General features: G+C 38.8%; 1 long non-coding RNA gene and 1 pseudogene across 1 annotated transcript; one reads left to right on the forward strand and one right to left on the reverse strand.

Annotated features, from left to right (window-relative positions):
• Positions 1-1,199: 1,199 nt before the first annotated feature.
• On the forward strand, positions 1,200-21,779 carry LOC114053445. Its single transcript, XR_003570382.1, has 3 exons — positions 1,200-1,242; positions 5,147-5,238; positions 20,972-21,779. It is a non-coding gene; the product is annotated as an uncharacterized LOC114053445 (long non-coding RNA).
• LOC114053435 lies at positions 12,041-12,768 on the reverse strand (annotated as a pseudogene).
• Positions 21,780-23,048: the final 1,269 nt, after the last annotated feature.

Consider the following 23,048-nt stretch of genomic DNA (forward strand, 5'->3'; position numbering starts at 1 on the left):
GATGACCTGGGAGATAGTGTTTGAGCTGACCCTTGACCACCTAAAGTCTGTATTTATTGAGGGGGCTGAGTCACCTAAGGTCTCCATGCTCTAGGCAAGTTTCTGAGAGTAGAAACTGCAGGCAGAAAGGTGTCAATGGAGAGATTTTCCTTCTCTGGGAGTCCCCCACAGTCCTCAGGTGTCTAGTCCCTATCCCTGCAGCTATCTGATCAAGATGCCTTTTTATCTGCCTCTAGGGCTCCTGACTAGATGCCTGGCTCTCTCGGGTGCTCTGGGTCCCCTGGGTGATGCTCCTAGTGGGTAGGGCAGCATGCTGGAACCTGGGAGGATCCCCAACCTTCTGCCTCAACTCTCCTTTATTGGAGGAGGGAGTAGCTGAACAGCCGTTGCCTCCAGTTTTCTACAGCCCAGGCATGATCAGGGGCACAGATGCATCCATGGCTGGGTGTCCCCATATCCGTACCTGCCCCTGGTCTGATTTTGTCTTCTTCTGCCTGGGAGAAAGGAGGCTGAGACCACCCCTGCCTCAGACTACCCCTTTAGTCCTCTGCTCTGGGGGCCATCAGGATTCCAAGTCCCATTTGCGATCTGGGGGCTGGTGGTCTGCCGCTGCTTCAGCTACTGTGCTGTTCCCTTAAGTGCAGCCCAGGACACCCTGCCCCCTCCATCCCTGCCCTCCCCCTCCAGGTTATCTGTAAAGAGTCTGACCCCTGACAACCCCAAGCTTAGCTCAGCTGCCCCACCCCATCCCGCCCAGCCCCAGCAGGTGCCCACAGGAAAGTGGGACCTGGTTCCGTCCTGGGCCCTCCTCTAAGGACTGGGGCCCCCTCCCCTCCCCAGGGTGAGTGATGGGAGTTGAGAGAAATGACTGGGGGGGCTGCTCACTCCTCTGTGCGTGACATCACAGATCCCCGCTCTCTTTTCCTCCCTCCTCCCTCTGCTCTGAGTGGCTACTTCACTGTGGCTGCTGTGACGACACTGTACCCGCCCCTGCTACCCTTGACCAAGGTCAGTGCTTTTTGTCTCTGGAAAAGGAGGAGGAAGACGGGGAGGAGGAGGAGGGGGACGGGGAGGGGGAGGAGGAGGGGGTTCCCTTTTCCCCTGAGTCTGGGGCGGAGGGACCAGCTGGAGATCTGCCCTCCCCCAACCCCCTGCCCTTCTCTGCCCCCACCACACCTCCTTCCTCCTCACCGCCTCCCGTCACCTGAGAGATCCCCGAAATTCTTGCACTTTGTGTAGGAGGTAAGCGTCCCCTCCCCCTCCTGCCAAGGTACCCCTGCCCCTCTGCGTCGCCCCCCTTATATTCTCTTCTGCCCCCTCTTCTGTCTTCTCCTGAACTCCTCCCACCACAAATTGACTTTTTTTAGTGCCCAGGGGTATGTGTGTGTGCTTGGGGGGGGGGGCATGGGAATATTGGTACCTTTGTTTATACGTGTGTTGTGTGTGTATGTGTGTATGTATGTATATATGTACGTATGTGTGTGTGTACTCGTGTGTGCTGCTCCTCCAGGGCTGTTCCTGCCTGGCTGGGGCTTCCTGCCTGCCCAGACCTTTGTGCGGAGTTCTGGGGCTTGGGGGCCGTGGGGTGGAAGCAAGCAGGGAGAAGCCTTTGGGGACACTCCCTCCATCCCCTCCCCAGGTGGACGTTTCCATCCTTTCTTCCTCCCTTCCTCTCATGCTTGCCTTTGCCTCAGGGCTGGGGAGAGAGGAGACAGTCTAGGAACTCTTCTCCCCTTCTCCGTATCATCTCTTTCCTCTGGTGTCCTTAGATTTAACGGTGTGTTTGTTTTTGTTCTGGTTTCAACCAGCACCTGGTGAAAGGGGCGTTTCCATGTATGTACCTTATTGTAGAACAGAAAGAGGGGACTGTCCCTGAACCTGCGGATCTCTGTGATTTACAGACTGAAAGAAGAGAGTTGTTTTAATGTGCACTTCTCTCATTATGAGGGATTTGGAGCATTTTGTCATAGGGTTATTGGTAGCTTGGATTTCTTCCTTTGAAAAAGCCCTTTTCCGTTGCCCCATTGGAGAATGGTTCTTAATCTTGGAAATTAGAATCAGAACAATTGTTTTCATAATCATTGATTTGTAGTATAGTTTAACATCTGCTGCTGATAGTCATTAACCCAAACCCCTTTCTTTTCTCCTTCTGCCCTCCATTATTATCCTGGAGATGCTTAGCCTCCTTAAAAAAATTTTAGTGATATTTCTGTTTCTTACCTCACCAAGATATCCCATGTATCCCTCCCACTCCCCATTTTGGAGAGCCATACCATGTAACAAATTGTGTTTTGATTTTAGGGAGGAAAAAAAATCGAGCATAACTGGTTGATGCATGGGGAAAAGGTGTGCAATGTGTAACACCTGTGGACCTCTCACGTCCTGGATGGGGTAGGGTGATGGTGTCTTCTCGTGTTTCCTTTTCAGCCCTACTTGTTCTTTAACATTTTATTCTATGTATTTTTAAGTTTTTGGTGTGTGCTTCTTCCCATTTAAATTGTTGTTTGGATCTGTCTTTATTTGTGTGAAGAGTGTTTTGTCATTGTTTTCATGGAGTCCATGGATTGATCTTGGCAGGGAGACTCCCAAGGATTTTATATTGTTTGCAATTATTTTAACTGGAATTTCTTTCTACCTTTTCCTGCAGGTAGTTGTTGTAGTTTGTAGCTTGTTGGTAGTATTATAGAAATGCTGATGATAAGTGGATTTATTTCGTATCCTGCAAAGTTGCTAAAGTGGGTGTTTCCACTAGTTTTTTTTTTTATTTGATTCTCTGGGGTGCTGGAAATATACCACATATCATGTGCAAAGAGGGGTAGTTTTGTCTCCTCATTGCCTATTTTTATTTTTCCAATTTCTTTTTCTTGCCTTCTGTCTATACCTAGGATTTCTAGGACAATATTGAATAATTGTGGTGATAATGGACATCCTTGTTTCACTCCTGATCTTACTCAGAGGGCTTCAGGTTTATTTCCATGATGGATAATGCTTGCTCTTGGTTTTAAAAATATATTACTTACAATTTTAAGAGAGGGTCTGTTGATTCCTGTGCTTTCTAGTATTTTTAATAGGAATGGGTTGTATTTTGTTAAAAGCTTTTTCTACATCTTTTGATATAATCACACAATTTTTGTTTATTTTGTTGTTGATATTGTCAATTGTGTTGATAGTTTTCCTAACGTTGAAACAGCCCTGCATTCTTAGTGTTAATCCCACTGCTCATAATGTATGACTTTTGTGATATACTGCTGTAATCTCCTTTCTCGGATTTCATTTCAAATGGTTCCTTGCTGTTCATTAAGGAAATTGGTCTATAATTTTCTTTCTCTGTTTTTGTTCTCCCTTGTGTGGGTATCAAAACCATATTTTGACTATAAACAGATTTTGGTAGGATGTGTTCTTTACCTAGTTTTTCAAATAATTTTTATAGTATTGGAATGGATTGTTCCTTAAATATCTAGTAGAATTCACTGATAAATCCATCTGGTCCTTGGGATTTTGTCTTAGGTAATGCATTTATACCTTGAGCAATTTCTCTTTTTTGTTGGAGTGATTTAAGTATTCCATTTTCTTCTTCTGTTAACAAGTACAGTTTATATTTTTGTAAATATTCATCCATTTCACTTAGATTTTCAGTTTATCTGGTATATGATTGTGCAAAATTCCTCGTAATAATTGCTTTAATTTCATCTTCATGGGTTATGATTTCACCCTATTCATTTCCAATTTGGTTCTCTTCTTTTTATATTGATCAAATAACCAATGGTTTATCTATTTTATTTTTTTTTCATAAAACCAAATCCTAGTTTTGTTTATTAGTTTACCTTGCAGACTGAAAGAAAAGAGTTGTTTTAATGTGGACTTCTCTCGTTATGAGGGATTTGGAGCATTTTGTCATAGGACTATTGATAGGTTGAATTTCTTCCTTTGAAAACTTCCTGTTCATATCCTTTGCCCTACTGGAAAATGGCTCTTGATCTTAGAAACTGGAATCAGTTCCTTCTATATCTTGCATATGCAACAGTCCTTAGAGAACTTTACTGCAAAGATGTTTTTCCTCACTTAACTGTTACCCTTCTCATTTTAACTGCATTGGATCTGTTTGTGCAAAAACATTTCAATTTTATAGAAGCAGAATTATCCATTTTATTTTCTTCGATTCTCTCTGTTGCTTGTTCTGCATTAACCTCTTCCTGTCTCCATAGATGTGAAAAGTGGTTTCCTCCTTGCTCCTCTAATTTGCTACTGATTCCTCCTTTACATCTAATTCATGTATCCATTTATAGTTTAATTTCAAAGGTGGTATGAGGTGTTGATGTCCTATCAAATTTCTGGCTTTTCCCTTATCCCATCTGTTTTTTTTAATCAACTAGGGTTTCCTCCCCTGCCCCCCCCCCAATTTCTGTCTTTGGATTTATTAAACACTTATTTTATTTATTTGCTTCTCTACATTTCATACCTAATCTTATCCATTGAGAAACCTTTCAATTTTTAGCAAGTTCACATCATTTTCTGGACAGCCAGGTATTCTATGGTGCCTGAAATCAGGAAGACAGTCATCTCCTTGAGGTCAAACCTGACCTCAGCCACTTATTAGCTGTGTGACCGTTGCCAAGTCACTTAACTCTGTTTCCCTCAGTTCCTCATCTGTCAGATGAGCTGCAGAAGGAAATGGCAAACCACTCCAATATCTTTGCCACAAAAACCCCAAATGGGGTCAGCAGAAGTCAGACAGGACTAAACAACAACAACAATTGTTTTCATGACCACTGATCTGTATCAGAGTTTGAGATCTGCTACTGATAATTACTAACCCTAAACCCCTTTCTTTTCTCCTTCCTCCCCATCATTTCCCTTGAGATACTTGACTTCTTTAAAAAAAAAAAACTTAGGGGCAGCTGGGTGGTACAGTGGATAGAGCACTGGCCCTAGAGTCAGGAGGACCTGAGTTCAAATGTGGCCCCAGACACATAACACTCACTAGCTGTGTGACTTTGGGCAAGTAACTTAACCCCAATTGCCTCACCTCAAAAAAAAATTTTTTTTATATTTTCTGTTTTTTACATCATTAAGGTATCCCATGTATCCCTCCCTCTCCCCATCCTCAAGGGCCATGCAATGTAACAAATTATATTTTTTGTTTTAGGGTGGAAAAGAAAAGCCAGCACAACTGATCAATGCATTTAGGAAAAGATGTGAAATGTGTAACACCTGTGGACATCCTACCTCCTGAACAGGGTAGGGTGATGTTGTCTTCTTATGTTTCCTTTTCAGTCCCACTTGATCTTTAACATTTTGTTACAGGTACTTTTAATTTTTTGTGTGTCATTATTTTCATTTCAATTATTGTACTTACTCTGTGTGTGTGTGTGTGTGTGTGTGTGTTCTGTTTTCTTGACTCTCCTTAATTCACTTTGAATCAATTCACAAAGATCTTTCCATACTTCTCTGTACTCGTCACATACATCATTTCTTACTGCATGGTAGCAGTATTCCATGACATTCGTGTTCCATGCCTTGTTCAGCCATTCCCCAGTTGATGAACGTCTACTCTGCTTCCAATTCATAGCTGTCACAAAAAGTGCTGTTTTAAATATTTTGGCACATATGGGGAATTTTTTCTTATTAATGGCTTCCTTGGGGTGTAATAGAGTCCTTGTTTTAAAGACTTTGGACATTTTTGTTACTTTCTTCGCATAATTCCAAATTACTTTCCAAAACCCATGTGTCATTTCACAGCTCCACCAAGAATGTATTAGCGTGTGTATATTCCTACAGCCTTGTTTAGGTATCAAAACCACATTTATGCCATAAGAGGAATTTAAAAAGACTCCTTCTTTACCTGTTGTTTCAAATAGATTATACAGTATTGGGATGAAATGTTTTTTTAAATGCTTGGTAGAATCACTTTCAAATCCATCTGGTCCTGGGGATTTTTTCCTAGGGAACTCTTTTATGCCTTGTTCAATGTTTTCTTTTAAGGTGGGATTATTTACTATTTCCTCTTGTGTTAACATGGACAGTTTATATTTTTTATAAATATTTTTCCATTTCATGTAGTTTGTCAGTTTTCCTGGCATGTGATTGGGCAAAGCAACTCCTAGGCATTACTTTAATTTCATCTTCATTGGTTATGCATTTGCCCTTTCATTTTTGAGACTGGTAATTTGGTTTTCTTCCTTTTTTTGTTAATCAAGTTAACTAATGGTTTGTCTATTTTATTAATATTTTCATAAAACCTGCACCTACTTTTATTTATTAGTTTGATTTCTTAATAATTTTCTTAATCTCATCTTTGATTTAAGGATTTCAATTTTGATGTTTAGTTGGAGATTTTCTATTTGTTCTTTTTCTACTTTTTAAAATTTGATGCCCAATTCCTTGATCTGCTCTTTTTCTGTTTTACTGATGTAAGCATTTAGAGATAGAAATTTCCTCTAAGGACTACTTTGGCTGCACCCCACAAGTTGTAGCATGTTGCCTCATTGTTGTAATTCTCTTGACTGAAATTATTGGTTGATTGTATGATTTGTTCTTCAACCCACTCATTCTTTAGAATGTGATTATTTAGTTTCCAATTAATTTTTAATCTGTGCTTCCACTTCTTGGTCATTTATATTGCATTGTGGTGTGTAAAAGTTGCATTTAATATTTCTGTATTTGTCCATTTGTTTATGAGGCTTTTATACACTGATATATGTTCATTTTTTGTGAAGGTGTCATGAACAGTTGAGAAAAAGTTATATTCCCTTTTATTTCCATTCAATTTTCTCCAGAGTTCTATCATCTCTAAATTTTCTAATATGCTTTTCTTCTCCTTAACTTCTTTTTAATTTAATTTGTACATAGATTTCCCTAATTCTGAGAGGGAAAAGTTGGGGTCACCCTTTGTATAGTTTTACTATTTCCTTCTGTAAGTCATTTAACTTTTCATTTTTAGAAGTTGTATGTTCTGCCGTTTTGTACATATTTGGTTGGTATTGTTATTATATTATTGTCTGTGGTACCTTTTAGTAAGATATAGTTTCCATGCTTATCTCTTTGAATTAGGTCTGTTTTAGCTTTTGCTTTGTCTGAGATCATGATTTCTACCATTTCCTTTTATACTTCAGCTAAAGCCTAAGTGTGTTTGGTGGGAGGCTGTGGCAGGGTGGGGGGCAGGGAACATATTGTCTGAAGCTTCAGGCCTTTTCCCACTTTTCACTTTGATGTTTTCAGAGCTAATTTTGGGGGTTTGAAAGTTTTCTGTGGTCCAAAGTGATAAGATTTGGGGAGAGGTTTGGTCTTTGCTTTCCTGGTCTGTGCTCTGGTCCTTACCTAGGAAGAAACCCTGAGCCATTAGGGCTACAATTGATATTGCTACACGAGGTCACTAATCCCTGTTGACCAGAAGTGACCTTACCCCTCAATACCCTTTTTCCATTGTGATTGCAAATGATACTGTTCCTCAGGGTCCCTGCTCCCTCTTGCCAGAACGTGCTCATTGCTGCCCTTGGATTGTGACCCAGAAGTCTATACAGGCAGTGGAATGTCCAAACAGCTTCCAATCTTGTGTCTTGAGCTAGCACTGGGGTCTCCGTAATCTCTTTCAGCCAATTGCTAGGTCCCCTTATTGTCTCTGACTTGAGAGCTCCCAAAGCTGCTGCTGCTTCTGACTATTGAAATTAATAGAATAACTTTAATATAATAAGAATAAAATATCATATAATAGGAATGTAATAAAAATAAATAGAAAATCATTCTGAGGTACAAATTTTCCAAGTAAATAAATAATGATTTCCTAGTAATGATTGACAGGTTCCCCTTAGATTAACTAATTCCTTAGTAATTAGTGACAAAGGAATGATTTCAGAGTTTATTTTTATAAGAGAAAAGAGGAGTAAAAAAATTACAGCAATGTTAGGAAACTTGTTTTGAGCATAATTCAGGTGAACAAGGAAGGTCATCTGAGTGGTTTGCTTCTCCCAGGCTTCCTTAATGAAAATTCCTACTGTTGGCAACATTTAGCTGTCAAAGTGAGATTGCCCCAGAAGTCCTTGCCCCACAGCTGAAGCAGTTTGTAATCAGAAAGCTTCCTTTCAAGGGGCCTATAGTTTCCACTGAGACTGGGAAAGAGGAAGGTGTGATTTGTAGTTAGCAGTCACCCCCCACCCTGATTCTGCACTTGCCAGAGAGGAAAACCCAGCCTCAGAAGATTACACCACTTAACAAATACATAAGCTCTAGCTGAAGAAAAATAAGGGAGCTTATCTCCTAAGTCTAAAGAACTTAATCTTTTGTCAACCCTCCTTTCCCAACTGCCAGAAAGGGGAACTTAGCCTTTGAAAAGAGTCTTCTAATACTTTGATAATTTTGTTCCTAAAACATGTATGTCTTACTTGAAATTATCTGCTACTAAGTGATGAAGTCTTATCAATCTATCTATTCACTAAATCTATAAGTAACCTAGACTGAAGAGAATACCTTTGTTGTTTTGTCTTACCTGTTAGGACTAGCTTTTCCTGAAGAAGGGAGATCAATCCTACAATCCAACTAAAATTAAATCAAAGTCATCAATACTAACTGATTAAAATGGCATTCCTAAGCCAGCTAGGTGGCACAGTGTATAGAGCTCTGGCCTTGAAGTATATGAGTTGAAATCCAGTCTCAGACACATGACACTTACTAGCTGTGTGACCCTGGGCAAGTCACTTAACCCTGATTGCCTCACCAAAAAGCAAAAAAAAAATGGCATTCCTTTTCAGTCCACCACCTCATCCCACCACTGGTGTTTCCTGAACGTGGGCTCTGGGCCAGCCTCCACCCCTGTGTTACAAATCTCACCTTCCAGCCTCTCAAGTTGTTTTGGGCTTGGAAGAATGTCTCAACCTAATCTTTTGTTGGCTGTGCCAGTGGAGAATTTGATGTGAGGCTCTCTGTTAAAGTTGTTTAATGAGGAATGTTGAGAGAGGTTGACTTGGTACTTCCTATCCTCAGCCTTCTAGCTAATAACTTCTTGAATTTCATTAGTGATCATTTGATCCTTTGTGAAGTGCAGGAACCAACAAAGGGAAAAGGGCATTATCACCTGACTCTGAGCATTTTCACTGGCTGTTCCCCATACCTGATATGCTCACTCTTCATCTCTACCCCTTGGCTTCCCTGGCATCCTTCACATCCCAGATCCAATCCTACCTTCTACAGGAAGCCTTTCTTGATTCCTCCCCCCTCCCAATTCTAGCCCCTTCCCACTGCTTATTACTTCCACTTTAGTCTGTCCAGGGGTTGTTTCTCTATAGTAGTTTGCATGTTATCTTCCCCATTAGACTGAGCTCCTTCAGAGCAGAGACTGTCTTTTGCCTTTCTTTGTCTCCTCAGCACTTATTTAGTAACCTGCCTAGCACATAGAAAGTGTTTAATGTATGTTCATTGACTGAGATTTTTCTGGATCAGATTCTCAGTAATAGGAAGGAAGTGATTGCTAGAATGGAAATGATGGGAGTGCTGGGAGGAAGTGACCACTCAGTCCTAAAGTTTGTGATAAAGGCGACAAAATCTGGGAATAGTCTCAGGAGTCAACGAACCTAGTCATTTAGTGTTCCAGAAATCCAAAGACTATAACTACTGGGAGTTGGGACTTACTTTTTGCCAAAAGCTTCTGAGAACACTGAAAAGCAGTATGGAAGAAATTAGATAAAGACCAACATCTCCCAACATAAACCAAGATAAACTCCAAATGAATACATGACTTAGACATAAAGGGAGATAATATAAACCAATTCCAGAATTGAGATATTACCTTCCTCATCTATAGATAGAGGAAGAGTTCAGGAACAAAGAAGAGGTAGAGAGGATGCCAGTAGGTAAAAGTGGTCATTCAAATTACATTCATTTAAATTCATATTTTTTGTAAAAAGAAAATTAATGCAGCTAAAACTAGAAAAAAACTGGTAAATGGGAAAAAATCTTTGCAGAAAGTTTCTCTGATATGTAAGGTATATAGAGAACCAATTCTCATTTACAAACACAAGAGGAATTTCCCCACTGATAAATGGGCAAAGAATATAAACAGGTAGTTTTCACAGGGAGAAATCTAAACTATCCACAAATATATGGAACAGTGCTCAAAATGACTAATAATTACAAAAATGCAAATGAAACCAACTGAAGTTCTTCATAACCATGAAATAGGGCACTGATACTGAAGGTTGACAGGGAAATCAAGGATAACATATGGGTTTTTCATTAATATTTTATTTCCCCTCAGTTATATGTAAAGATAATTTTTAACATTCCTTAAAAAAAATTGAGTTCTAAATTTTCTCTCTCCTTCCTTCACCTCCTCCCTTCCTGAGAGAGTAAGCCATCTGGTATGGGTTATATACATGTTCAATCATACAAGCCCTGTTACCATATTAGTCATGTGGTGAAAGAATACATAGACCCAAAGGAAAAAAAAACCCATGAACAAATACAGAAAGTAAAAAAGTAGTATGCTTTGATCTGTATTTAGACTTCATCAGTTTTTTCTCTGGAGGTAGATAGCATTTTTCAGCATGAGTCCTTTGGAATTGTCTTGGATCAGTGTGTTGCTGAGAATAGCTAAGTCATTCACAGTTGATCATCATGTAGTATTGCTGTTACTGTGTTCAGTGTTCTCCTGGTTCTGTTCAGTTCATTTTGCATCAGTTCATGTAAGTGTTTCCAGGTTATTCTGAAATCTGGGTGCTCATCATTTCTTATACCACAGTAACATTCTATTATAATCATATGTCACAACTTGTTCAGCCATTCCCCAATCGATGTACATCCCTCAATTTCCAGTTTTTACCACCATAAAAAGAGATGTTACAAGTATTTTTGTACAAATAGGTCCTTTCCTCCCCTTTTTTATCTCTTTGGGATATAGTTTCAGGAGTGGTATTGCTGGATCAAAGGGTATGCACAGTTTTATAGCCCTTTGGGCATAGTTCCAAATTGCTCTCCAAAATGTTTAGATCAGTTCACAACTTCACCAACAGTGCATTTATGTGTCAGTTTTTCCACATCCCCTCCAACATTTATCATTTTCCTTTTTTGTCATATTAGCCAACCTTATAGGAGTGAGTGGGCACCTCAGGTGTTTTAATTTGTATTTCTGTAATCAGTAATGATGTAGAGCATTTTTTCCTATGACTATAGATAGATTTGTTTTCTTCATCTGAAAACTCCCTGTTGGGGAATAACTTGTGTTCTTATAAATTGAATGAAGTTCTCTTATTTGAGAAATGAGAACTTTATCAAACTTTGTCTCTGACATCTAGTACTCCAAAAAATCATCTTTCAAATGACCCTTTTATATCTATGTAAACCAAGGAAAAACAATCTTAGTATTTTGTTTTGTGTATGTATGCTTGGTGAGCGCTCATGTACGGGATAAGCACACATTTTAAAAAAGGTTGGAGCTTGATCAGAGCCCCAAATACCAGTTTGTTGTATAAATCTCCAAGGAGGGATCAAGTCCTCTCAAGAAAAATGTTCCTTGAGATAAGAATTGGTTTCCAAGGTAACATAGTTTGTTGGTTACTTAATGTTCCGTTTCCATGGTACCCTCGGCCATGCACGTTAACTCCAATTTACATTTTTTATGTAAGGTCATGAGGCAGTTACACGAGGGCCTGGGGAAGATCTCAGTTTCCCTCACAACTAGCAGCGGAAGTTACTGAATTGTGGAAAGATCTGTTTATATAAAAAGACAAATAGAAGAAGCCATGGAAGCTATGACAAGTTAGGCTAAAATAAATAAATAAATAGATAAATAAATAACTGAATGAATGAATAAATAAATAAATGGGGCAGATATAAATAAGTGGGCCAGATCTTTAGAAAGCCAATGAAGTTAGCCACTTAAATGTTTTCACCCAGTATCAAAAAAATATACAACAATTCTCTACTTGTTAAATTGGAGGACAAACGACTATTAAATCTATTTTTTTTTAGTCTTAACTGAGTCTAATCCATATTTCTGAACTTAAGTGCTCTTAAAATAAAAAGATTTGTTGACTAGTCATTGTTGCATATTTTAAACGACTTCATCTACTGAGTTTTGTAAGTCATCATCTATATTTGCAGTACTGTCTGAGATTTCTGAATTTTCTTCATTTAAGTTCTCATCTTGAGCTTCATTTCTACCATCCTTTTCAGATGCCTGTGTCCTGGGCATAATAACTGTTATTTAGCAGTTTTATCTGTCTCAATTCCAAGGCTAGTTGTTTAGTTCTTCTCAGTTCTTTGCTGTTGTTCCTCCATCAAACTTTGAGGAGCAAATATTTCTCTGTCAACTAGATTTGCAAACAAGGAATCAAAGTCTGTGGTAGTTGTGTCTAGTCTATTACCTTCTGCTTTATTGCCATCATTGAGAATAAAATCCTTATATAATAGAAAGATCAAGTCGAATCCATTTTAAGCAGGTCTGAACTTCCTTCTTATTTCCCAAATGTTCTACTCTACCAATACAATCCTCAAATTGCAGGTTAGGGAATAGCCTATGTGCCCAGTGCTCCACATGTCTGATTAATGTCTTCAAATCTTCAGCCTCTGAGCATCTAACTTAGGCAAATTCTTTTTCACAGTTGTCTTTATAACTGCAGGCATATCTCCCATCTGATCCCTCCTTGTACATGTGGTGGGCTCATTTTCTCCAGCATCATCCCTTCCTGGAGAGGCTGGCAGTGGAAAAGGTTGAAAAGTTTCATCTTCTACCACCCCATAATCAGGGAGGTCCAGCAAATTGTTCTCCTCTGGTTCCATTGTTCCTTCGAGGATCTGCTAGACTGTAACCAGCTAGGGAAACCAGGCTACCATGTGTCCCATGCCTAAGTTCCTGTTACCTACACCTATTTTGCCATACTAGTTTTCATTTTTTCCAGAAGTTTTGGTAAATAGTTCTTGTCCAAAAGGCAGGGATCTTTGGGCTTATCAAATACTAGATTATTAGGTTATTATGGTCATTTCCTACTGTGTCTTGTGTGCCTAATCCATTCCATTGATACACCACTCTATTTCTTAGTCAGTACCAGATAGTTTTGATGATTACTGCTTTGAACACAGTCTGAGATCTGATGTAGCTAGGCCACCTTCCTTCACATTAGTTTTCATTAATTCCCTTGATATTCTTGACCTTTTGTTCTTCCAGATGAATTTTATTATGATTTTTCTAGTCTATGAAATAATGTTTGGTAGTTTGATTGGTATGGCCTGAATAAGTCAATTAATTGAGGTAAAATTGTCATCTTTATTATGTTGCCTTAGCCTACCCATGAGGAACCAATAGTTCTCCAGTTGTTTAGATCTGACTTTATTTGAGTGAAAAGTGTTTTGTAATTGTGTTCGTATAATTCCTGGGTTTATCTTGGCAGGTAGACTCCCAACTATTTTAAATTGTCTACAATTATTTTAAGTGTAATTTCTCTTTCTATCTCTTGCTGTTGGGCTTTGTTGGTAATATATAGAGATGCTAATGATTTATGTTGGTTTAGTTTATATCCTGCAACTGTGCTAAGCTTGTTAATGATTTCAACTAGTTTTTTAGTTGATTCTCTAGGATTCTCTAAGTATACCATCCTAATAGCCATGAAGAGTGATTGATTTGCTTCCACATTGCCTATCCTAATTCCTTTAATTTCTTTTCTCTTTTTGCTAGAGCTAAAATTTCCAGTGCAATATTGAATAATAGTAGTGATAATGGGAATCCTTATTTCACCCCTGATCTTATTGGGAAGGCTTCCAGGTTATCCTCATTACAGACAATGCTTGCTGATGGTTTCAGAGAGATACTACTTATCATTTTAAAGGTAGCTCCATTTATTCCTATGGTCTCTAGTGTTTTTTCTAGGAATGGGTGCTTTATTTTGTCAAAAACTTTTTCTGCATCTCTTAAGATAATCATATGATTTCTGTTGGGTTTATTATTTATATGGTCACTTATGCTGATAGTTTTCCTAATATAGAACCAGCCCTGCATTCCAGGTATAAATCCCACCTGGTCATAGTGTATGATCCTAGTGATATATTGCTGTCATCTCCTTGCTAGTACTTTATTCAAAATATTTGCCTCAATATTCATTTGGGAAATTGGTCTTTAGTTTTCTTTCTCTGTCTTGGCTCTTCCTGGTGTAGGTATCAATACCATATTTGAGTCATAAAAGGAATTTGTCAGGACTCCTCTTTTGCCTGTTTTCCCAAATAGTTTATATAGTATTGGAATTAATTGTTTTTTAAATGTTGAATAGTATTCACTTGTGAGTCCGTGTCAGCCTGGAGATTTTTTTCTTAGGGAGTTCCTTGATGGCTTATTCAATTTCTTTTTCTAAAGTAGGGTTACACATTCTATTTCTTCTTCTGTTACTCTGGACAATTTATATTTTTGTAAGTATTCATCCATTTCACTTAGATCATCAGATTTGTTGACCTCCAGTTGGGCAAAATAGCTCCTAATTATTGCTTTAATTGTTCTTCATTGGTGGTGAATTCACCCTTTTCATTTTGATACTGGTTATTTGGTTTTTGCCTCTCTTCTTTTAAACCAAATGAACAAATGGTTTACTTTTTGTTGTCCCCCTCCCCCCCCACTCCACGATAAAACCAGCCCTTAGTCTGTTTTGTTAGTTCAATGATTTTCTTAACTTTCATTTTTTAAAATCTCCTTTGATTTTCAGGATTTTCAATTTGTTGTTTAGTTGGGGATTTAAAATTTGTTCTTTTTCTAGCTTTTTTAGTTGCATGCCCAATTGATTCATCTGCTCTTTCTCTATTTTATTGATGTAAGCATATAAAATTTCCCCTAAGTACTGCTTTGGCTGCATCCCACAAATTTTGGTCCATTGTCTCATTGTTGTCATTTTCTTTGAGGAAATTATTGATAGTTTCTATGACATGTTCTTTGACATACTTATTTTTTAGGATGAGATTATTTCATTTCCAACTAATTTTAACCTCTCTTTCCATTGCCCTTTCTTATATGTAATTGTTATTGCATCATGCTCTAAAAGTGATGCACTTAATATTTCTGTTTTCTGCATGTGATTGTGAGGTTTTTATGCCCTAATACATGGTATGTTTTTGTATAGGTGCCATATACTGCTAAGAAAATCATATATTTCTTTCTATGCCCATTCAGTTTTCTCCAGAGGTCTATCATATCTAACTTTTCTAAAATTCTAATCACTTCCTTAAATTTTGTCTTCTTTATTTTATGGTTAGATTTATCTAGTTCTGAGAGGGGAAAGTTGAGGTCTCCCACTAGTATAGTTTTAGTGTCAATTTTCTCCTATAACCCATTTAACTTCTCCTTTAGAAATATGGATGCTATACTATTTGATGCATATATGTTTAGTATTGATATTGCTTTATTTTCTATGGTACCTTTTAGCAATATGTACTTTTCTCCTTTGTCTCTTTTCATTAGATCTATTTTTACTTTTGCTTTGTCTGAGATCATAATTGCTAGCCCCACTTTTTTTTTTTACTGTAGCTGAAAAATAATATATTCTGTTCTGACCTTTTACCTTTACTCTCTGTTTATCTCTCTTTCGAATGTGTTTCTTGTAAACAACATATTTCAGGATTCTTGGTTTTAATCCACTCTGCTGTTTCCTTTCTATGGGTTAGTTCATCCCATTCATTATGATTACTAACTGTGTATTTCCCTCCATCCTGTTTTTTCCCCATTTATACTTTTCTTTGTCTCTCCTTTCACCTGGTCTTTACTCACTAGTATTTTGATTCTGACTATCCCCTCCCTCAATCTGCCATCCCTTCTATCACCTCCACCCACATTTTCTTGGCTCCCTCTCTTCCTACTTCCTTTTGGGTAAGATCGATCTCTATACCCAACTGAATGTGTATGTCATTTCCTCTTTGAGCCAAATATGTTGCAATAGGTTAAAGCAATGCTCCCTTCCTTCCCTTCTTTCCCTCCATTGTATTAGGTCTTTTGTACCTTTTAATGTGATATAATTTACTCCATACTTCTTCCTTTCTCTCTTCTCCCAATGCAACCTTCTTCTCACCCCTTAATTTTTTAATATCGTCCCATCAAAGTCAATTTATTCCCACAGCCTCTGTCTATGTATACTCCTTCTAACTACCCTAATAGATCTAACAGTTCTTCAGCGTTCCAAGTATCATCTTCCCCTGTAGGGATGGAAACACTTTACTTATATTGAATAATTTATGTTTTTGCTTTCCTGTTTCTTTTTATGACTTTCTTGAGTCTTATATTTTATTTTATTTTTTTAAAATCAAAGATAGTTTATTTTTTTCGATTTCTCAATTTTCAACGTCAACTGTACATTTGAATAAATATGGTTGAAGTGGTTACCTTTGCATATGGTGTCATCTCATCTCTTTTTTTCTTTAAATTTGATGTTGATTTTGCCTTTTGCTCTGTAAAGTCAATGATCAGACTGCATATACATAGTGTATTCTGAAATGATTTCCACAACAGTAGCTAGTTGTTCTTTAAACTACAATCAATTTATTTTTTTTCCTTGATTTATGGGCTTTGTTTTGTGATAGCTTCTTCCAGATCTCTTCTGAGAAATATAAAAAGTATTCAAAAATTTCCGAGCAGTCTAAAAGTTTTAATTCCTTTCTATTTTGCAGTTCCAAGCTATATTTTCTAAGATATCATTTTCCCCTATGTCTGTTTTCACACTGAAGTAACCAAAAATCACAGTACATGTTGGCTTGGTTTGAAGGATCCTCTGACGTTTTCATAGAACTCTTCAGTTTCATCAAACCTTGTAACAGATAGCAGTGTAGAAGCTACAGTTGTCATTGTGAGGATCTCATATGAAGAGCTGACTCTTCATAAGCACTGCAAGTCAAGAAGGGCAAATTTTCCTTGAAATGTTCTACTCTGATGTCATTGGTCTTTTTCAAAAACGAAGCCCAAACAACAGCAACAACAGCAACAACAACAACAACCAGGCATGGTACCTATCATATGGTAAACGCTTAACAATTGTTTATTAATTGGTCAATTAATGTTTGATTTTCCCTGGACTTCAACCCACTGTTATTTCAGAAATTTTTATGATGAGTAGAGTTATTTGTTTCTGTCTTCTTTTTCTTTATGCAGTTTTATTTATTGTTGATTTGCTATTTTTATTGTTTTGAGATTTTGGGGTTAAGGTAAATCATATTGAAACCAACTACTCCTCTATCTTGTTGATTGCATGATATCCCTATGAGTAAGGCCTTGAAAATAGACCATTTTAAAAATTATTTTATTATTGTTATTTTTATTATTATTTAATCAAAAGGAACATTTATACCTGGGAGATCCTGTTTTCTTGTGGCAAGCACACTACATTTGGGGTTAGATGACCTGAATTAAAAACCTTATCTATGACCTCTTAGCAGTGTGACCTTGGGTTAATCATTTACATTTTTCAGATCTTAGTTTCCTTCTCAATAAAATAAGGAAATTGGACTAGATGACTTCTAAGGTCTTTTCTTTGATTTACCTATTGTTTGCATAATACTGGGCATTATACTGATTTCAGAAATAAGGAATTGCTGTTGAATTCTGAATTTAGCTTCTCCTTTAACCCTGCTAAATCATGCTGCTTCTCTGAGTACAGAGTCAATCATTATTGGCAGGTGGAGAAATACCACGGTGTAGTGCATGCATTGTGTACTGAATTTGGGGTCAAGAAAACAGGTTCCAATTTTACCACTAATACTTATTACCTCTATTAACATGGTCACATCACTTAACAGCTCTAAGCCTCAAATTTCTTATTTGTAAAATGAGTTTTTAATGTTCCAGTAATGTTTTGAATGCCAATTATTAATCTATGATTATTAAACTATTTGAAGAAGTAAACTTGTTGATATTGATATTTTCATGACAAACAAAATCAGAAGACAAAAGGAAGTTGCAGTTAAATGGAAGGATGCAGAAGGGAATAAGCATAACTATAGTGTGTACTATCTGCCAGACACTATGCTAAATGATTTTAAAAATGCCATTTGATCCTCACAATATCCCTGTGAGGTAGGTGCTATTATCATCCATATTTTACAGGTTCAGAAATTGAGGCAGAAAGTAATTACATGACTTGCCCAGGGTTGCACATAAAGTAAATATATGAAGTCAGATTTGAACTTAATTTTTCCTGCCTTCATGCTCTGTACTTTATTCACTGTGTCACCAGCTGCCTCTAATAGTTCATAGGTTCTCTTTGGAAAGGCAAACATAAGATTTGGCAGAATTGATTTAACTGGATATCCAAATGCAATAAGAAGTTTCATTTCAAGTCATATTTTAAAATCGAATTTCCTATTAAATTCTGGTCTTTTCAACAGGAAAGTCCCCTGTTTCACTGCATGTACATTTTCCCCTCTGAGAGATGATGTTCAGGTTTACTGGGTAGTTAGTTGATTCTTGATTGTAATCTAAGCTCCTTTATCTTCAGGAATATCATATTCTAACCCCTCTGATATAATGTAGAACCTGCCAAACCTTGTGTAATCCTGACTGTGGCTTCTCAGTATTTGAATTGTTTCTTTTGGGCTACTTGCAGTATTTTCTCGTTGACCTCAGAATTCTGCAATTTGGTTCTAATATTTTTGGGAGTTTTCATTTTGGGATCTTTCTGGATGTGATCAGTGGATTCTTTCAATGTCTATTTCATTCCCTGGTTATAGGATATCAGGGCAGTTTTCCTTGATACTTTCTTAAAAGATGGTGTCCAGACTCTCTTTTTAATCATGACTTTCAGGTAGTTAGTCCAATAATTCTGAAGTTATCTTTCCTGTATCTGTTTTCCAGGTTAGTAGTTTTTCTAATGAGAGAGAGAGAGAGATAGAGAGAGAGAGACAGAGGGAGAGAGTGTGCGTTGAGAGAAAAATGTGTGTGTGTGTGTGTGTGTATGTATACATGTGTTGGGGTCAGGGAAAGTGGGAACTAAAGCCTCATAGGTCCCGAGGGCCCTGAAATGGGGTCTGACTGCATCATAATCTGAACTGTAGCTCTATCTTCAGTCAGGAAGACCTGAGTTCAGATCCTGACTCTGATACTTACAAGTTGAGTGACCCTGGGGTAAGTCCCTTAACCTCTCTCCACCATTTTGGTGCCAGGCTGGGTTAATTAAACTTGAGTCTGAGAAGGTTTCCCTGAGGCTCTCCTGTCTCCATTTTAGAGGAAACAAACTTGTTAGGACACACACCATCCAAGGGATGTCATTCATTATGGTATGCCATAATGGGATGGTATTTGATTCCAAAGAAAGAAGCAGGCTACACCAGCATGGATTATATAAATTGATGAGCCTTTCTGGAGCTAATTGTGTTGTGTAAGGGAGTTTGCTCATGAGATCAGCCCTATGGTGGCAACAAGACAGAGTGTTGGATGCCCACACCACCATTGGGCCAAGCCAGGTGTCATGCAGAATGAGAACAAAGAAGGTGAAAAGCCAGGGATGACCTCTGGTCAAGTACAAGTTTTCCTATGGGATACTTGAAGCTTCTCTTGCTGTTTACATTACAGGTAGTTTACATTCTCTGTGGGGTGATAGGTCCTGCTCCCAGACCCTTGCACTCACCATACATAAAGCTACTTGGGGAGTTCCTAACTCAGGTAGGACAATTAGAGTTTTTCCTCAGGGTAGGTGGTGAATTTAGAAGGGACTGAGCACTTGCAGAACTTCCATGTACCAAGAAGGAGCTCTTTTCTTATCCTTCCCTGGCCTCAAGGCAACCTCCTGGACAGCGGCTTGGCAACAGCCTTCTGGGATCTCTGAATCCCTCCATCTAGGTGGTTCAGCGGTTAGAGCACTGGGCCTGGAGTTATTCTCTATATACTTTTATTCTTTATATACTTTTCTGTATTTTCTGTGTCATTAGAACATAAGCTTCTAGTGGTTTGGAACTATGTCCTTAATAGTATTTGCATCTCCAGAACCTAGCACAGTGCCTGTTATGCAGGAGGTACTTAAGAAATGCTTGTTGATTGCTTAATTAGGCCACGTGTCCTTCTCTGTGGCCAGCAAGTGGCAGGAGCTTCATCTATAGCTATTGAATGAATAAATTAATTAGTTGAAGCTCTAAGCTAGAGTAAATATTAGTGATTATAATTACATCTCTTACAGATGTCTCTCATTTATAATTTTCATCACTTATCACATTATTTTAATGATCATATCTAATTCATGTATTCCTTTATATTTTAATTTCAAACATAGAGTGAGGCATAGATCTATCAAATTCCTACCAAACTGCTATGCTACCTGTTCTTTTTTTTTAATCAACTACAGGCAGTTCTCATTTTGGATAAGTGGACCATTGGGCAAACCTCTAAGTAGAACGATTTTGAAGTAATGTGAATTTGCCCATGGACCTGGTTACAAGGGAGGGAGGGAGGCAGGAAGGCAGGAAGAGAGTCATGTGCCTGTGAATGGAAGGGGTCCAGAGACAGTTCAGGTACATAGGGCAGCCAGGGACAGAGAAGCGAGAGGAGGATGATTATCAGGTGGGTGTTGGGGCCAGCCATGTGATGGCCTGGCCAGAATCGAGAGGAAGAACAGGCAGGGGACAGATACTTGGGGGCCGGACACGGGCATAGACAGGAGAAAGAGTCAGCACATGGACTGAAGAAAGACATATGGTACCCAAGTATGAATGGACAGAAGGTAGATGGACGGATGCCAGACACACAGATAAATGGACAGAGCAGCCAAAAGTCTCTTCTCTCAGTGCTGGAGGTCTCAAGCTACGGCCTGATGCTGAAGCTTCAGTGGTGGAAGGAATCACTCTGCACATCCAAAACCCCTTTCTTACCTCCTCCTAAGCTCCCCATTAATACCCCTTAGATTGTTGATGTCATTTAAAATTTTTCATTGATGTTTCCTGTTTCTTACCTCATGGTATCCCATGTACCGCCCCCTTTCGCTCTCCTCCTCTTTGAGATCCATGCCATGTGACAAATGGTATTTTTTTGTTTTAGGAGGGAAAAACAGTCAACACGACTGTATAGTACACAGAAGAAAAGATATTTATGGCAGGAGACACTCTTTCTGGGGACATTCCAGTTACTACAGGCTTACTCTCTGAGGAAGCACATCTAACCTTAGAACACTCAGTGGACAAGACATTTGGGGCTGAAGACACACTCTCTGAGAACATTCTACTTACTACAGGCTTACTCTTTGTGTAAACACATCTACTCTCAGGACACTCAGAGGAAAAGATACTTGTGGCAGGAAATACTCTTTCTGGGAACATTCCAGTTACTGCAGGCTTGCTCTCGGTGGAAGCACATCTAGCCTCAGGACACTCAATGGATAAGATACTTATGGGTGGAGACACAAGCTCTGAGAACACTCAGAGGAAAAGATACTTGTGGCAGGAGAGACTTTCTCTGGGAACATTCCAGTTACTACAGGCTTACTCTCTGAGGAGGCACATCTAACCTTAGAATACTCAGCAGACAAGACATTTTGGGCTGAAGACACACTCTCTGAGAACATTCTACTTACTACAGGCTTACTCTTTGTGGAAACACGTCTACTCTCAGGACACTCAGAGGAAAAGATACTTGTGGCAGGAGACACTTTCTCTGGGAACATTCCAGTTACTACAGGCTTGCTCTCTGTGGAAGCACATCTAGCCTCAGAACACTCAGCAGACAAAACATTCAGGACTGATGATAAACACTCTGATAACATTCTGCTTACTACAGGCTTGCTCCCTGATGAAAAGACCAGAGCTGAAGAGAAATTATTATGTTCAAATATAAGACTCAAAAGAAGCAGCAAAAGGTAAATATGAAAAAAATCACAAGCGAGTCAATAAGGTTCACTTGTGTACTTTTCTATAAGGGAAGATGATATGCGTGTCTTCTAAGAATTTTCTCATTATTCAAGTAGGTAGAAAGATTCTTCCTAGAAAGAGGGTATGGGAGTGAGCCAATTAGGTGGGGATGATGTAAAACAAATGGAGAGGGGAGAAATATGGATGCCCTGGGAGAAGGTAGAAGAGAGAGAAAGAATGGGGGAAATGATCTCACATAAAATAGGCATGCAAGGGAGAGCTTTTACTCTGTAGCAAAAAATGCCAGGGGGTGGGGTCTGGTGGGCAGCCAAAGCTTGGCCCTCACTCCCATCTAAATTAGTTCAGAAAAGGAAAATATATATTTACTCAGTTGGTCATAAAAATCTATCTTACTGTACAGGTAAGTAGGAGAAGGGGGGAAGAGAAAGAAAAAGTCATGACAAAAGGGTGGACAGATAAAGAAGGCAGTGTCCATATGCAAAACAGATATTAGAGGAAGGACAGAATAAAAAGAGAGAGAGAAGGAGAAGCAAAAGAAAATAGGATGGAGGGAAATGCATAGTTATTAATCGTAGCTGTGTGAATGGGATGAACTCACTCATAAAATGGAAGCAGGTAGCAAAATGGATTAGAAAGAAGAGAATCTTAGAAAACTTAGATGTGAAAATCATCTGGAGACAACTGAATGGGAATAGAAAGGAGTGCAGACAGATGTTGCTTTCTGTAAATTCACATTATGCAAATTGGACTTTATGTAAGGAATTCTATAAGAAATCTGCATTCGCAGAAAACCACCCATGTCATCTTTACCATAGAGTAATGGGATCTCTTTCTGCTCCTGTCCCTCGGCTTGGCGCTCTGTCACCTCCTACCCCCAACCTCCCAAAAAGCCTTTAAAAAGTCCTCCAAATGAAAGCAGAAGAACACCTGCAGAGAGCCAGCCATCACCACTGCTGGATCAGGGCTTGGCTTGAGACCTCCAGTGCTGAGAGAGGAGACCTTGGTTTCAGTCTGCTCACCCACCCAAGAGTTTGGTTCCTGCTTTTTGGTATTTTGTCCCTCCGTGTTGGGGTGCCAAGTGTCTGGCCTCTCCTGAATGTTTCCCTGTCCTGCTGCCAAGTGTCTGCCTGCCAGCATGTTCTTCCTTTCAGTTCCAGCCAGGCCCTCAAGTGGCTGGCCCCACCAGCCATGTGTTCCTCCTCCTGCACTTGCTTCTCTGTGCCCAGCACCTCCCTGTCCATGTCCTTGAA

Source organism: Vombatus ursinus, unplaced genomic scaffold (genome assembly GCF_900497805.2).
Source record: "Vombatus ursinus unplaced genomic scaffold, bare-nosed wombat genome assembly UNPS02004093.1, whole genome shotgun sequence".
Classification (NCBI taxonomy): Eukaryota; Metazoa; Chordata; class Mammalia; order Diprotodontia; family Vombatidae; genus Vombatus; species Vombatus ursinus.